The sequence below is a fragment of the Panicum virgatum genome, chromosome 8K (genome assembly GCF_016808335.1).
Source record: "Panicum virgatum strain AP13 chromosome 8K, P.virgatum_v5, whole genome shotgun sequence".
NCBI lineage: Eukaryota > Viridiplantae > Streptophyta > Magnoliopsida > Poales > Poaceae > Panicum > Panicum virgatum.
The window spans coordinates 43,037,486-43,053,539 of record NC_053143.1 but is presented as its reverse complement, the minus strand read 5'-3'; the positions used below and the strand labels follow the sequence as shown (position 1 = coordinate 43,053,539).

Here is a 16,054-nt window from a genome sequence, read left to right as displayed (position 1 = left end):
TTTTAGTTTGTATTTAAGCTAGTCACTCTGTATTTTTCTTAAACCGACTCTCATATTTGGTCCCTATATGAGAGCTGGGATTGTATGGGACCTTTTTTCTTCTCTCTAATACAAAGAAGCGCAGTTCTCCTGCGTTTTCGAAAAAGATCGTCATCTCCTCTCTCGTCACCCGTGCTTCAGGGCGAGACCGCGAGAGCAGGATAGATACTTGCCTCCAGGAAAAGGAGCTGCCATCACGTTTGGAATCCCGTGGGCGACGCAGATTTGGGGAGCGTTCAAGCTTTCAGCTTTGCCACCCCTCGGCGTCGGCTCTGTTCAGCAAAATCATAGAAGAGGCGAAGGATTGGTCGATTCTTTGGGTATAAGGTGTTTGAGAGGGAAAAAAAATAGTAGCAAAAATAAAGGTCCCACCAAGATTTGAACTCGGATTACTGGATTCACTATTCAGAGTCCAATGTCCTAACCGCTAGACCATGGGACCTTTGTTGTTTCATGCGGTTTGTCAGTTTTATTATACCATGTGACCTCATCTGAGTCGTTTGGTACCAGCAGCAGCTCAAAACCTGGATTAAAAAAAAAATCCTTAACCTTCCATTGACAGTGCTCATTACCTGTTTTAAGCATGCCTTCATGCGTCCGTGCACGGGTGCGCCCATCTGCGCGTGCTTGTGAAGACGAAGTTCGAAGGGAGGGAGCACCGTACCGCCACCACCGGACAGGACGAAGGTTCCGGGCGCTCCGTCGTGTAGGCTCGCAGCACAGCAGCGAGCAGGCAGTCCGTAGGCAGAGGTATCAGGTTCGCGCGTGCTTCAAATCTCTTGCGGCTCTGGTTCTCCAACGTGCAGGATCAGGTAATCTGTCTCTGTCTCGCGCAGCGTCAACACGTTAGATAAGTTTCCGTTAACCGCCAGTCTCAAAGCGCCTGTAGCTCAGTGGATAGAGCGTCTGTTTCCTAAGCAGAAGGCCGTAGGTTCGACCCCTACCTGGCGCGTTTATTTTTTTCTACCATCCGTTTCCCCTGTTTTTTTTTTTGTTATTACCCATTTCAGTGGATAGAGCGTCTGTTTTTCCTAAAGCAGAACTGTCTCGCTTCAATTGCAAACACTAGTGTCGCTGCGCATTCTTGTAAAGGTTGATAACGGTGCTTTAAAGAAACTTTAGAACACATGACATGATGACTGGTCTTAAAATGCCAATGACTCATTTATAAGCGTATTAGGAACACCTGAGTAATCGTAAAAATACGAATGCATTTATGTGGCATTTGCAGGGGAGCAAGATGAGCTTCCATGCATCTAGACGCTATGGAGTTCCTTGGGAATCTACCAAAGCAGCTGGAAATTCTTGGTCTCTGGGCCGTCGTTTCATGGTGAAGTACTGCATTTCCAGTATCAGCAGACTGCAGTAGCTTTCGGAACTGTTAGGGTGCTCACTGCTCAGCCATGCAGGAACACCCAAACTCAACTCGGTGAAAGTTTGAAGTAGGAAAACACCCAAACTCTCCTGGGCCTGGATTTCTCCCAAGGATCAGCCAAGCCCAATTTGTTGGTTTTTGCTTATGTTGGGCCTCACGTAGTAGGTGAAATCAAGAAGAAAATCTGGGAACAGCGTGTAATGGGCCCATCAGGTGTAGCCTGACTAACTAATACCTCATCGAGAACATATCAGGTGCAAACCAACCTCTCCGTGCAAACTATGGAAACTTCAATCCGAGCCATCAGATCAACATCCAAGGGGAGGGGCGCAGAGAGGTGGGAGGAGGGATTTGCAAAAGTGTGATTACCCAATCCAAGGGCGGGCCCAGATTGTAAAACTTATCACAATTATAAGTCCATCTAGGTTCATTTTAAATCAAACTTCGTTAATTAGCTTTGACTAGCAATATCTTAAATTATAAATAAAAGGAGTTGTTTGCATAGAAAAAATAATTAAAAACAGTAGTTTAGTTTTCATAATGAATCTAGCAATGTCCACCATATAAAATTTAGATATTGATGATCAAAGTTACAAACTTTTGACTTAGGACAAATCTAGGTGGACTTATAATTTGATTGTACGAATAATCATCTGAATAAGCTTGTAAACAGCCTGCTGATCAACTTGTTAACGCCCATGGTGACTGATTAATCAACCGAACTCCATAATAAGTAATTAAGGTCGACATTAAATGCATACCCTGACACAGTAATGGTTTAACCGGACCATCATGATCAAATTACTAGAATTATCAATTTCAGGAGCAAAGGATATAAAAGTGTTCTTCCAAAGGGGGAATTCACTTATATGATCAAGTGGCCAACGTGACTAGTGAGTTACCACATAAGAAAAAAAATGATGATATGCCATTTATTTAATGAAGAAAAGGGGTAAACTTGTTTCATTTAGAGTGAAATTAAACTAGATTAATGAGCTTATTCTAAAATCCGATCCCACCATCCTCCACTGTATCTGTGGGATTTCATTTATATGATCAAGTGGCCAATCACATTGTAATTAACAAACTAATATCACCACATGTCTACAAAACATGATAAAACCATGAGATGGGAGAGTTCTATTATTTTAGCAATACACTACTACTTTGCTTACGGGGCCATCTTGAAAACACAAATTTATGCACACATTATTGAGAATAGCCTTAGGGCATCGTATATTGTGATGTATATGTCCCTGGATCTATGACCTTTTAGATCTGGACATGAGTATAGTCTTTTTTTTTTTGAGACCAGACATGAGTATAGTCTTGGGCAGCATTAAGGGGCTGTTTGGATGCTGCCTGCCTGGCAGCTCTGACGCCAGGCAGCGTCTCCAGGTGTTCGATTTCGATCGCCTAGGGTTGCGATTGATTGCCTTGCAGGCAAGCCCATCCAAACGAGTCCTTAGAGCAAGTATATATATTATGGTAGTCTATAAACAGACTGAATGTTAAGGTAGAGGAGAATGAAGAGGAGAGAGGAGAGATGGGTTGTAAGTTTACAACCAGCTTTGACGTAAGAATCAAAAAAAATTTGTGAGATAGACAAGTGGGCCATATATTAATGGTGGAGAGGTAAACCATTATACAAGTAGGCTAAGAGATGATCTGCAAAGATTCAGTGGGCTAAATTATTAGCCTTGCTCTAATTATTTTAGGGGCTTGTTGGCTGTATCTTGTTACCAATCAATGTATCCCATGTGATAATCACACGACACATGTGCCAGCCAATCGACCTGTATCTAACTGATAGCTAGATTAATGAGCTTATTCTTTGTTTATTTAGGCATCTATCGTACATAGTGATGCGTGTTGTGTCCCTAGTGGCCAGAGCAATAAAAATTGAACCAATTTTGTTATCGAGCTTTTGTCCATATATACAACCTTTTAGATCCAGACTTGAGTTATAAAGTCAAGTCTTCGGAGCTGCATTGTTTAACCGGCGGGGCTCCATGATGAGTTATATCTCGTTCTTACCTGTATGCCTATTGAAGTACAAGTGAATAATTGTCCATCTCTTTTCATCAACTTAACTTTTTGATTAAATTGGTTAGTGCATGCAACTCAATATAATATGAAGACCAGATGTCTCGAATTCGAATTCTGACAGATGCGATTAAATAAAATAATTGCAGCCGACTCCTATTTTCAGGTTTGAGACCTGATGGAGCCCTACATACGAGGGGGCCGGGAGTGTTGTTGGAAAAACCCTACTGATTAGGATTTTGCGCGGACTCGCTCTATTGCTTAGGACATCAAAGCACGTCGCGTCCTGGCCTGGCTCCAGCTTAATTTAAACGGACGGCGCGCCGGGTTAGTCGACGACTAAACAGCTAGCTGATTATTGATTGGGGTCGCATGATGCAGCTAGCATGGACCACGGGGTACTAATAAATCCCCATATATAACAATAATGCTCTGTCAAGCAAGCTTGCTTCTCCAATAGTTACTAGGACCTGGTCATCATCAATTAATAATCAGGCATATCCTAGTATAAAATATGTATGTACCCACAAATTCATTCAGATATACTATGAACTAAACACAATGACTGCACACCTAACTCTCTCCAAAGCGCTAAGCATGTGAGTTAGAGTTAGTTGGTCCATGTTCTTGCCCATGTGTACTACGTACGCGCGGCATCTGACAGCGATCGAATCATAAGAAATTGTTGGTTCCATTTTGTTTAAAGCACTAGTTGTTCCCCGCCAGATGACTGTGGCGTTAATTAGCAACCAGTCAAGTCTTCTTTCGCTGCATTATCTTCTCTTTGTTTAAGCGCTACATTCAAAATCCATGAACTAAACATTTTGCTTTTCTGATCAGGTCAACTATCTACTTGTATTCACAGCGGTTGTGAGGATTCAAACCCGGCCACAACCTCCAGTCTTGTGTGTAGCTTCCTTGCCATCTCACCTATGTATCACATGCGACTGGGTGTGAGATGCTTTTCTTTTGAAATAACTGTGGAGGCCTATTTTGTACCAAGCTAAGTCGACGCCGACTGGTATACTAAATGTCATCCTTTAATAACGGTTTGTGTTATTGACCGGTACTAAATGACCGCGTCATTTTAGTACCAGTACTAAATGGCATCAGGGGGCGTCAAAATTTTGAACCGGTACTAAATACACCCCTGAGGCCATTTAGTACCGGTCCTAAATGCAACCGGTACTAACACTTATGGACGAATGACTGGTTTTCTGGTAGTGATTATTCTCACTAATATTGCGTGCCGGCCACATGTGATAGGGGAAGAGGAGAAACGTACACCTTAATTAAGTATAGTGACGGAGACGTTTTCAAGCACCCGGCTTCAAGAACTTTGGTGCTCATTTGGAAGATAAGTAACTGTGTCATCTTTATATATAGCTAGCTAATTTACCATGAAATGAGATATGTGATGATTGCTATATATATGTTTGTTTTTCATGTTTTTTTTTTTGCTTAGAGTGGACTAATATTTCGTTGTCAGGACAATTTACTTTTGTTGCATGTATCTCTGATAGGCAATTGCTGTATTGATCTTCCCAATTGAACAAGTTAATGTGTTAGGAGGCTTGTTCGCAAAAAATAAGGAAAAAAGAAGTGGTAGGACCGTAGGAGATCAGACAAGGGCAGTTAATAGTTCTGCAGTTTTATCTTCAACTACTCGATCACTGCTACTTAGGGGTAGTAATGGATCATGGTTCTAGTAGTCTCTTCACAATCCAATTTGATCTTTATATATTCTTAGCTCAAAATTATATAAGATTAGAGCCCGACCCGTCTTGCCCTTATTAGATTATCTAGGATAAATTTTAAAGCCCTTTACCACTCTTCCAATTATAGGCTGCATATTACCTTTTATTTGTAATAAGCTGGATATTTTTAAAAAATATACCGGTAGATTTGTCTCAAAACAGTATTATAAAAGTATACTATTGTAGCTATGTTCTACAAATGTTTTATTTTCAACAAAAAGTATTAGTCAAAGTTGTATTTTAAAGATCATGTCAACGTCCAAGATGATGTTTACTTACGCAAAGGATGGTCTCCCATGGTTCATGAATCTACATGTACCACAGCTTCACAGCCATGAGAGAAATTATGTCGACGATATGAGACTATTTTCTGTCAGAGATAAAAATCCATCGTAGAACATGAACAGCTGCTGTGGTTCTAATAACCGACCATGATAAATATTATCTTGCTGATATTGAGAAAACCTCATGCAAAACTAGCTAATTGGAATTACAAGTTACATTTTTTGGACCCTACGGCTGGCCCATTGGTCAAACTATATTTCTTTTGACCCATGATTTAACATATTGATCAGTGATGTAAACTTAAATTGTTGTTATCACCTAGTTGAATAGAAATAGTTTAGCAAACAAATTCTAGTCAAGTATTTCGGCTGAATTTGCTTAGCTCCCCACATGACATACTGACATCTAGCAGCTAATCTATTTGCTACTGATTAGAATTTACCGATCCATTAGTTTGGGCATCGTGCTGGTGTTCCCCACATGACCTCAAGATCCAGACTTGAGTAATTAGTCAAAGTCTTTGGCAATTGGCAGCATTGTTTAAGTGATAATAACCTCAAGATCTGGACTTGAGTAATTAGCTCCTTTATTTAGTGCATTGTTCTTACCAATGTACCGCCCCATGTGACATACTGACAACTGCTACCCAATGGACTTGCATGTAAGTACTGATTGAAAACATATGCTAATCCATTGCTTAGGCATCGTATACTATGGTGCATCTGTCCCTAGTGCGATAACAAATTTATTTTATTTCAAAGATGGTTTTTGAAAATAAAAAAGAGATGCTGGATCCCATTGGCCCACTCTTTAACGATGTGGAGCTAGTGGAGGGAATTGGCCTGGCTACACAGGAGGCTGGTGACCGACGCCAACAAGTGCTCGTGGGCAAACTCCCTACTGACCGTTTAAGCACACTGCTGCAAAGTCCATTTAGAGGTATCTACTCCATTGCTCCCAGCCAGCCTGAGGTACTTCTGAGCAGTGACTACTGAGCTACCGAGTGTGAGCGGCCACGGCTGACCGGGAGCGAGATCTAGTGACCGCCTGGGTGGGATCACGCATCAGGTCATAGGCCACGTAAGGTATATATACTTTCAGAGATTTTCAGTTTCTCACAGATTGCTCAGTGGAGCGTCTAATTTGGAATCGGAATGTAGAGTATGGAATCGGAATGATTTCACTTTCAATATTTGTAATTACAGTAAGAATGTATTTTTCAGCATATTTACCTGGTGAGCGCTGCCGATCAATTAGTGAGAGTTTTCTGGATCTGCCTTTGCCTTCATTGTGCTCACCGATTCAGGTACTTGCCATACGCTGGGTGGCATCAAGCCCAGTTCTTATGCCCTCTTCTGCTTTCGAATTTAACTTTTAACTTTGGGCCTTGTGTTGCTTCCTCTGGTGTATATCTAGATCTGTCAGGTGCAAAGTAAGCATACAAATCCATAGAGAAACACAGAAGAGCAATGGAGGTGACGGCGCTGAGCGTTGGCAAGTCCGTGCTCAGTGGAGCGCTTGGCTATGCCAAATCCGCGTTTGCGGAGGAAGTGGCCTTGCAGCTTGGTATCCAGAAAGACCAAGCGTTCGTCGCGGATGAGCTCGAGATGATGCAGTCTTTCATGATGGAGGCGCACGAGGAGCAAGACAACAGCAAGGTGGTCAAGACATGGGTGAAGCAGGTCCGTGACACGGCCTACGACGTCGAGGATAGTCTCCAGGACTTCGCTGTTCGTTTGCACAGACCATCCTGGTGGCGTTTCCCTCGCACGCTGCTGCAGCGGCGTCGTGTGGCCAAGCAGATGAAGGAGCTCAGGGCCAAGGTCGAGGACGTGAGCCAGAGGAATGTGCGCTACCGCCTCATCAAGGGCTCTGGCTCCAAAGCCATAGCTGACACCGGACAGCCTAGTGCCATTGCTGCAGCGATATTCGGTGTTGATGATGCAAGGCGTGCCGCGAGACAGAACAATGAAAGAGTGGATCTCGTCCAACTAATCAACAGGGAGGACGAGGACCTTAGAGTGATTGCTGTGTGGGGAACAAGTGGAGATATTGGTCAGACATCCATCATCACGGCAGCTTACGAGAATCCAGATGTCCAAAGAAATTTTCCAGGCAGAGCATGGGTTCGGATGATGCATCCTTTCTGCCCAAAAGGCTTTGTCCAGAGCTTAGTGAACCAGTTCCAAGCAACCGGAGGGGTTGAAGATCTTTTGGAGAAAGAGAAGACTGGCCAAGAATTAGCTCAGGAATTCAATAGATTTGTGAATGAGAAGAGGTGCCTGATTGTGCTTAGTGACCTATCAACAATTGAAGAGTGGCGTCGGATTAAGAAATGCTTCCAAAATAGTAGCAAGAAAGGAAGCCGTATCATAGTGTCAACATCGCAAGTCGAAGTAGCAAGCTTATGTGCAGGGCAAGAAAGCCAAGCCTCAGAACTAAAGCAATTGTCTGTTGATCAGACACTTTATGCATTCTACCACAAGGTACTGCTCAGTGTTCACAAACTGTCTTTTTAGTTCTATAACCATTGGCATCATTCTTCAATTAAAGTGTTCACAAATAATAAATCTTCTGGCCCACTATAACATCTAAGTTCATCTTCAAGCCAACTATAACATCTAAGTTCCCAAAATTGTTGTCCACCAAATTGAGGAGTGAAAAGTACTGGACCTTGCAGTTCCTATAGGATAGCAAAAGGACATAATGTTATGGATATACGAAAAAATTAGTGAAATCACATTTGCTAGCTAAAGAGCTATGGAGGGACAATAATTCAAAATCCATGGACAGCTGTAGTCTATGCTGATTAATTTATCCTCTCTACAAAGCATTAATTTATCCTCTCTACAAAGCTGTTAGACGTAACTTAATTAGAAAGTTAGAATTCAGCTTTCAAAGCTGCAGGCCTGAATAATGTTGATATGGTAAGAAACGGGGGAAGAGGGACAATTTAGTGCATAGTTCTATTCATCAGTCATCACAGCTAATAATTTTGATGTTTCTATAGATTGTTTGATTTCAGAACTGTTTAACAGTGAGAATTCATTTGTACTCTAGAGTCCAGAGTGAATAAGTGGATGAATTTCAACATATGTATAGTTCTTTTAGTTATTAGTTTGGCTGAAAATTACATAAATTTTGTATAGTAAGTTAGGTCAATCTCAGTGGGAGTGTCATGGACATTAAATTTGCTAACATGTACCAATAGTATGAGGAGAAAGAAGAGAGGAGTGTCATAAAATGTGAGAGGAGTGTCATGGTGATGACACTCCACTGGCACAGTTTTTAATATTCCAGTTTAGGTAATTGTGTCGATGACACTCCCACTGAGACTGGCCTCATAGATATATGTGACAATAAAGGAAAGAAAAACAAGAATAGCTTTATACATTTACAAGACTGGAAAGATGGCTAGACACAGCCTAGGAAAATGGAAGGTTAAAGGATGACCCTAATCATTACTTTCTTTTGTTAGGGTTCGAAAAGTGGAAAGGATTCAGTTGAACCAATGTCTAGCTCAGATGCAGCCACTACAAGTACAAACAACCGTGCAATGGCCCCTTGTGAGATAGTAGAAGATCAATCCAAGAATACAACTAAAAAGGAGGTCAAAAGGACTCGCACTCGCATCAGTGCTAGCGTTGGTGATTTGGAGGAATCTCATCTTATTGGGAGAGATAAAGAAATATCTGACATTATAGATTTAATTTCAAACAAGGATATCCGATTCGGTCAGGTTATCTCCGTATGGGGAATGGGTGGTCTTGGAAAAACCACGCTAGTCAACGGTGTTTATCAAAGCCCAAAAATAAGTGACGAGTTTGACAGGTGTGCTTTTGTCACAATTATGCGTCCTTTCAATGCTGCAGACCTCCTTAGGAGTTTGATTGTGCAATTACAAGAAGAGTCATCTAAAAAGGAGGAACTGTTGAGAAACAGTACTGTCAGCAAGAATGGATCTTTAGCAATAATGGGGGTTGAAGCGTTGACTATGGAATTGAAAAGACTTTTAGAGACGAAGAATTGCTTGATTGTTCTGGATGATTTATCATCTATTGAAGAATGGGATGAAATAATACAAGGGTTTTGTTGGATTGGAACGAAAACCCGAATAATTGTGACTACAAGGAAAGAGAATATTGCACACCACTGTTCAGGGAATGATGAAACTGTACACAACCTTGAAGTTCTAAAAGAGGAGGACGCACTCAACCTCTTCAGTCAAAAGGTAATATAATAAATTTTCTCCCCCCTCCGCTTTACGGAAATAGAATCATTATTACAAGTATTATATTGAGGTTAGAGATGGTTCAAACATCGTATGCTTGGAACATGTACACTCTTTTAAATTTTACTAGTCATGTAAGCAATCGAACCATATGATCAATATTAGCATGAATTGTCCACCTTTCTCTATTAGCTTAAATTTTTTGGCAAATCAGTTGGTGCATTTAACTAAATATGGTGAGCGGTGAGAAGATGATTTGCCAACTGATTTGCACATAGCCTATTTAGTCTCCCCAGCAGTGAGAAGATGAGCGGCGGCACAAAGATTGGCCTCTTCTTGCACACCGTCAACCAGTTCAAGGCTGAGATCCTGCACATCGCCTACCTGTGTGAGTGCTCGAGCGGCTCGGCCTTGTCTAAGCGGGAGTCGCGAGCAATGCCACCGCAACGCATGCCGGGGTCGCGAGCTCACTCCACTGCGACCACCATGTGCAGGCGAGAGCCGCGAGCTCCGTCGCTGCGCAGGCAGGGCCACTAAGCTCCCCCGCGGCTACGCAGGAGAGGGCGACAAGCTCTGCCACCATGACGGCGAGAGAGAGAGAGAGAGAGAGAGAGAGAGAGAGAGAGAGAGAGAGAGAGAGAGAGAGAGAGAGAGAGAGAGAGAGAGAGAGAGAGGAGCAAATGGGAGAAGACTATGGGGGGTTTGTAAATATTTGTCAACATGGCACCACATGGCCTGTAATATCGGCATCGGAAGCTCGTGTGGCGCGTTTGGAATCTCGGATGGACCACTTAACATAGTTTAGGGACCAAAATGGATGATTTGAGAGTTTGGGACCCAGGTAAAACTACAATACAAGTTTAGGGATCTGGAGTGTAATTTACTCTAAAATAATTACAGATTGCTCCCTTCTATGTTAAGGACTGAGAAGTCTACACATGAGAGCAAGTGTTGAAATATGTTAGCTCACAGAAATAGTAATTTTTTTCTCACCCAATGGCTGCCAACAATCAAAAGTTGGGCAATTGTTTTGCGCACTTGTGCTCTAGGATTCAAACCCCAACCTCAAACCTAGCAACCATTCCTCTCTATAATACCATGGAGTTACTTGTGACTAGATAAGATATGCTGTCCTTTTTATGTTAAATTTGACAATTATTTCTATTTGTGGATCGATTTATACTACGGTCCAATTTCTAGGGGCATTTGTGTTTCAGACCGCTCCTACGAATAGGGTATTTCTATATCTAGGGGTAGCTCATGTTTCGACCCGCCCATGAAAATGGAGGCGATTTCCAAGGGAGGGTCAAAACACGAATCACCCCTAAAAATAAATTTATTAGGATCAGATGAATTGGTATAGTGCACGGGCATAACAGCGGGGGAGGACAACCTTTTCATCCGCTCTTGAAAATATTGAAGTGCTCCTACAAATTGGTTTTAGTAGTAATTAAGTGGCATCGAAACATATACTGTTTTCTTATCTCATATGCCTGCCATATCTAATGAAACACAGATGATGAGACAAAAAATCAAATGAAACCATCTGAAACGCTATTTTTTGGTCTAGTGTCAAGAGAGTTCATAGGCCAGTTTACAAGGAAATCATCATGAGAGAGAGAGAGAGAGAGAGATTCTTGCAAAGTCTGTTGTTGTTTGTGCACCCATGGCCTTATATGGCTGGTGGGTTCCTCACTCCCATCTCTTTGTTATATTCATCATTTAATAATTTTTTAATGGCATATTAATATAATTTTTTAACCAGAAGGAGTATAGTAATTAATCTAAGAATGATCAATACACATTTTTTTACTTTGGAGTACTAAAATACTTAAATTGCATTAAAAACAGGTATTTGGGAAGGACACAGAATTTGTGAAGAAGAATCCAGAATTGGTTGAAGAAGTAAACCAAATGCTAAAGAAGCATGGTGAACTTCCAATTGTGAAGGCTACAGATTTAGTCAAGAAGAATCCTGACTTGGTTGAAGAAGCGAACAAAATCTTAAAGAAGTGTGGCGGACTACCCCTTGCAATAGTTACAATAGGTGGTTACTTGGCAAGCCGTCCAAAGACTAGAGACGAGTGGAGAAAATTGAATGAGAATATTAATGCCGAGTTGGAGATGAATCCAGAGCTTGGGACCATAAGAACCATCCTTGAAAAGAGTTATGATGGTTTACCATACCATCTCAAATCATGTTTCCTGTATCTGTCTATTTTTCCTGAAGACCACATCATTAGTCGGAGGCGTTTGGAACGTCGATAGACGGTGGAAGGTTACTCAAGCGAGAGGCGTGGGAAGTCTGCCAATGCAATGGCTGAAACCTACTTCACAGAACTCAAAAATAGGAGCATGATTTTACCATCTCAGCAATCAATTTACAGTAGGGAATCAATAGACTCTTGCAGAGTCCATGATCTCATCCGTGACATCGCCATTTCCAAGTCAACGGAGGAGAACCTTGTTTTTAGATTAGAGGAAGGTTGTGCCTTGAGTACCCATGGCGCAATTCGTCATCTTGCTATAAGCAGCAACTGGAAAGGAGATCAAAGTGAGTTCGAGAGCATAGTTGACCTATCTCGGATACGATCATTATCAGTGTTTGGCATGTGTGAGCCATTTTACATTTCTGACAAGATGATGTTTCTACGAGTACTTGACTTAGAAGGCACAATTGGTCTAAAGTACCATCACCTTGATAATATTTGGAAGCTTCTTCACGTAAAATACCTTTCTCTGCGAGGATGCTTTGGTATTGATCTACTGCCAAATTCATTGGGCAACCTGAGGCAACTACAAGTGCTAGACATCAGAGGTACCTGGGTAAAGGCTCTGCCAAAAACCATCATCCAGCTTCGGAAGCTACAGTACATCCATGCTGGTCGGAAATCAGATTATGTAACAGAAGAGAAGGATAGTTTAATGTCGAGATGTCTTCAAGGGGCGCGTCTATGTGCAACATGCTGCCAACCTATTCTTCGAAACATTGATGGCCCTTTCCATAAGGCCCTCACCAGACGTGATGCATGCACTTTCGCTTGCTGCGTGGCATTCCCTGCTCTCATGACTGGACTAGATCTAGATGAAGAGAATGGTGCTACAGTTCCAAGGGGGATCAGAAAACTGAAAGACTTGCACACATTGAGACAAGTAAATGTTGGATGGGGAAGTGCCGTTCTACAGGACATCAAAATGCTCACGGGACTGCACAAGTTAGGAGTCACTGGAATCAACAAGAAGAATGCCCCGGCGTTTCGCTTGGCCATTTCTAGTCTCGGCAGGCTGGAATCACTGTCGGTGAGGTCTGCAGGGAAGCAAGGTTTGTATGGCTGCTTGGATGATCTATCCTCACCTCCCGTAAAGCTGCAGAGCCTCAAGCTGTACGGCAATCTAGAAATGTTGCCGGAATGGATCAAAGAGCTCCCGCATCTCGTGAAGCTGAAACTAGTGAGCAGCAGGCTATTAAAGCACGATGCTGCTCTGGAGTTCCTTGGGAAACTACCGAAGCTTGAATTTTTAGTTCTGCGTGGGGCATGGTCAGTTTTTCAGGGAGAAGAGCTTGCTTTCAAACCTCTGCAGGCTGGAATAACTTTCGGAAGCCTCCGGGTGCTCTGGTTTTCTGTAGGAAGCAGGGTCAAGTCGGTAACTATTGAACAAGGAACTATGCCAAAACTTGAGTGGCTGTATTTCACAGCGGATGTAGATAACGAATTTTGCTTTTGTGGGCTAGAATTTCTCCCAAGCATCAACGAAGTCCAGCTCCGGGTTTCCTTTCCCTGGGATCGGAAAAGGATAGACGCAGCTCCTGATTCTGAGACCCGGGACAAGATACTGAAGGAAGAAAGTCAGGAAGAAGCGCGCAAGAAAGGTGAGCTCAAGAAGAAAATCCAGGACCAGCTAGTTCGGAATGCAAACGAACCCATCGTGACGGTGTACTAGATCGAATCTCGGTGAGGTCTGTATTTTTGCCGTTTTGCGTGACTCTGATCTGCAACCTCTTTATATAGACACACAAATAACTCATTCCGACATCTGCAGGTTTGGTCTTTGGTACACCAGGCTGAAGATCATCTGCCAGGTGGATTCAATTTGGTGCGTGTGCCCTTCCCTGGTGCTGTAACTCCTACTACTCTCCCACGTCGTGCGCTTGTTGTTTGTGCTGTATTTCAATTGTTTGGCGTAGCACGTGTTTGTACTTAATTTCTGCTGTATTATGAAGATGTTTTTACATATGACATGAATCCAATAATGTTATTTGGATGGCCCATTCAAATACTTGTTTATAAATGAGTGGATAAAGTTCCTTTCCTTTTTGTTGCTATAACGTACACGTGCACATCATCATCATCATCATGGTTTGTATTTTTTAGGTTGGTAAGAAAATTAATGTTAACTTTCAAATTATGGAGTGCCTGTTAGTTCATGAGCTGAATGGAATGGAGGGCTTACGGTAGCGAACCCCAACCTCGTGGTGGGCCTAGCGATTTTAGCTACTATACCATGATAGAAAAGTTTGGGCCCAAATCCAAAGCAGCAGCTGTTGGAGAAAAAAGGTGTGCGCTGGCGCTGCCGCCTCAAGTCATCCTGCCTACATCTTTATTCCAGCAACCAGCTATCACTACTAGAAAACGGGCCAAAAATCCTAATCAAAGATACTAGCTGCTGTTGCAACCGGTACTAATGACACACATCAGTACCGGCTGCAAAAGCAGCTGGTACCTTTGGCCAGCGGCGATCAAAGGTAAGGGGTTTGGTACCGGGTTAAAGCATCATCTGGTACCAAAACTCTAGTATAAATACCGGTTAGTGCCACCAACCGGTACCAAAAGAACAAGGAGGAGTGCCTAAATAGCGGACAATGGCACTGGATTTTACCATGACCCGGTGCCGCCACGTGCCCACCACAAAGGCACCGGTTGGTAACTTCAACCGGTGCCGAAGCCTATTATTTGGCACCGGTTGTTGAGCACCAACCGGTGCCTTTGGCCCATGCCTATAAATACCCCAGCCCCTCCCCCCTCCAAGCTACCGTGAACTCACTGTTCGTGCCAGCTGAGTGAGGGGAGGGGAGGCGATTTTTTATTTTTTTTCAAAAAAAGTTAGTTATTTTTCTCCATAACTTAGCAATTAGTTTTTAGAAGTAGTTATCACTTAATTTAGTTTATACATTTGATAATTATTTTTATTTGTTGCATCTTATTGTAGTTATATGCGTTATTAATTTATTTGATATGTGAATACTATCAAATTATTGTATTTATATGTTTTATCAATTTATTTGATAAGTGAATAATATCTATTTATTATAGTTATATGCATTATCAATTATATATTTGAATTCAAATTTTGTATGGAAATATTATCAATTACATATGTAAGGGGGTTTTATTTTGTTCCCTTCAAAATTCCAAAACTTTACAAGATTCCACATTCGAGATGCATGCTGCGCCAATTCGAGACCCGCAGCTCAACTAGGCCTACCGTTGCTGCGCTCCAGCGTGCGCGTCTACAAGAAAAAAAATATTATCGTGCCACTACCATTAATACAGCCAGAATTACCGTGCCAAAGAGAATCATTGCACAGCCGATGATCCCAAATCCTCAAGGCTCTAGGCAAACAAACCAAGGTCCATATATAGAAATAATTTTTTTTACCCAGTTATGCAGCCAGGAGGCCACATGCGTCGTTTCTTGTAAAAAAATATAAAGTTCTATATAGAGAAACAAAGTTTTTACACAGTCATGCAGTCAGAAGGCCATATGCATCGTTATAATTTTGTAGTTAAGTTTTATTAATAGCGTATTCAATGTTAGTTATAAATTGGTAGTATGAATGAACTATTTGTACACTACAATGCTATATATAAATGTATTGTGGACCCAGATGAGTCGGCAATGGATGTACATGGCCGACCGGCGTTCAAAGGAGTTCATTGATGGTGTGCATGAATTCATAGAAGCGGCCGAGAAACACAAATATGGCGGTTTCGTTCGTTGTCCATGCAAATTCTGTAAGAATGAGAAGGATTACTCATCATCAAGAACTATCTACAATCACTTGTTCAATAGTGGTTTCATTCCGAACTACTATGTTTGGACCAAGCATGGAGAAAGAGGAATTATGCTGAATAATAATGTAGAAGAAGAGGACAGGATTCCTGACTTTGTAGCCAATTATAATGCCTTTTTCAATGACACTGCAATGGGTGAGCCTGAAGAAGATACTGAAGGATACGTTGTAGAAGATGATCTTGGTCAGATGCTGCGCGAAGCTGAGGAAGTTTGCCAAACAGAAAAGGAATCGAGAGATCTGAAGCG

At 42.0% G+C, this 16,054-nt stretch overlaps 2 non-coding genes and 1 pseudogene across 2 annotated transcripts; 2 read left to right on the top strand and 1 right to left on the bottom strand.

The window, feature by feature from the left end:
• Positions 1-402: 402 nt before the first annotated feature.
• Positions 403-481, bottom strand: TRNAQ-CUG. The gene is given in 2 exon segments: positions 403-437; positions 445-481. It is a non-coding gene; the product is annotated as a tRNA-Gln (tRNA).
• Positions 482-918: 437 nt separating this feature from the next.
• On the top strand, positions 919-991 carry TRNAR-CCU. Its single transcript has one exon. It is a non-coding gene; the product is annotated as a tRNA-Arg (tRNA).
• A 5,965-nt stretch (positions 992-6,956) lies between these two features.
• Positions 6,957-13,686, top strand: LOC120644768 (annotated as a pseudogene).
• Positions 13,687-16,054: the final 2,368 nt, after the last annotated feature.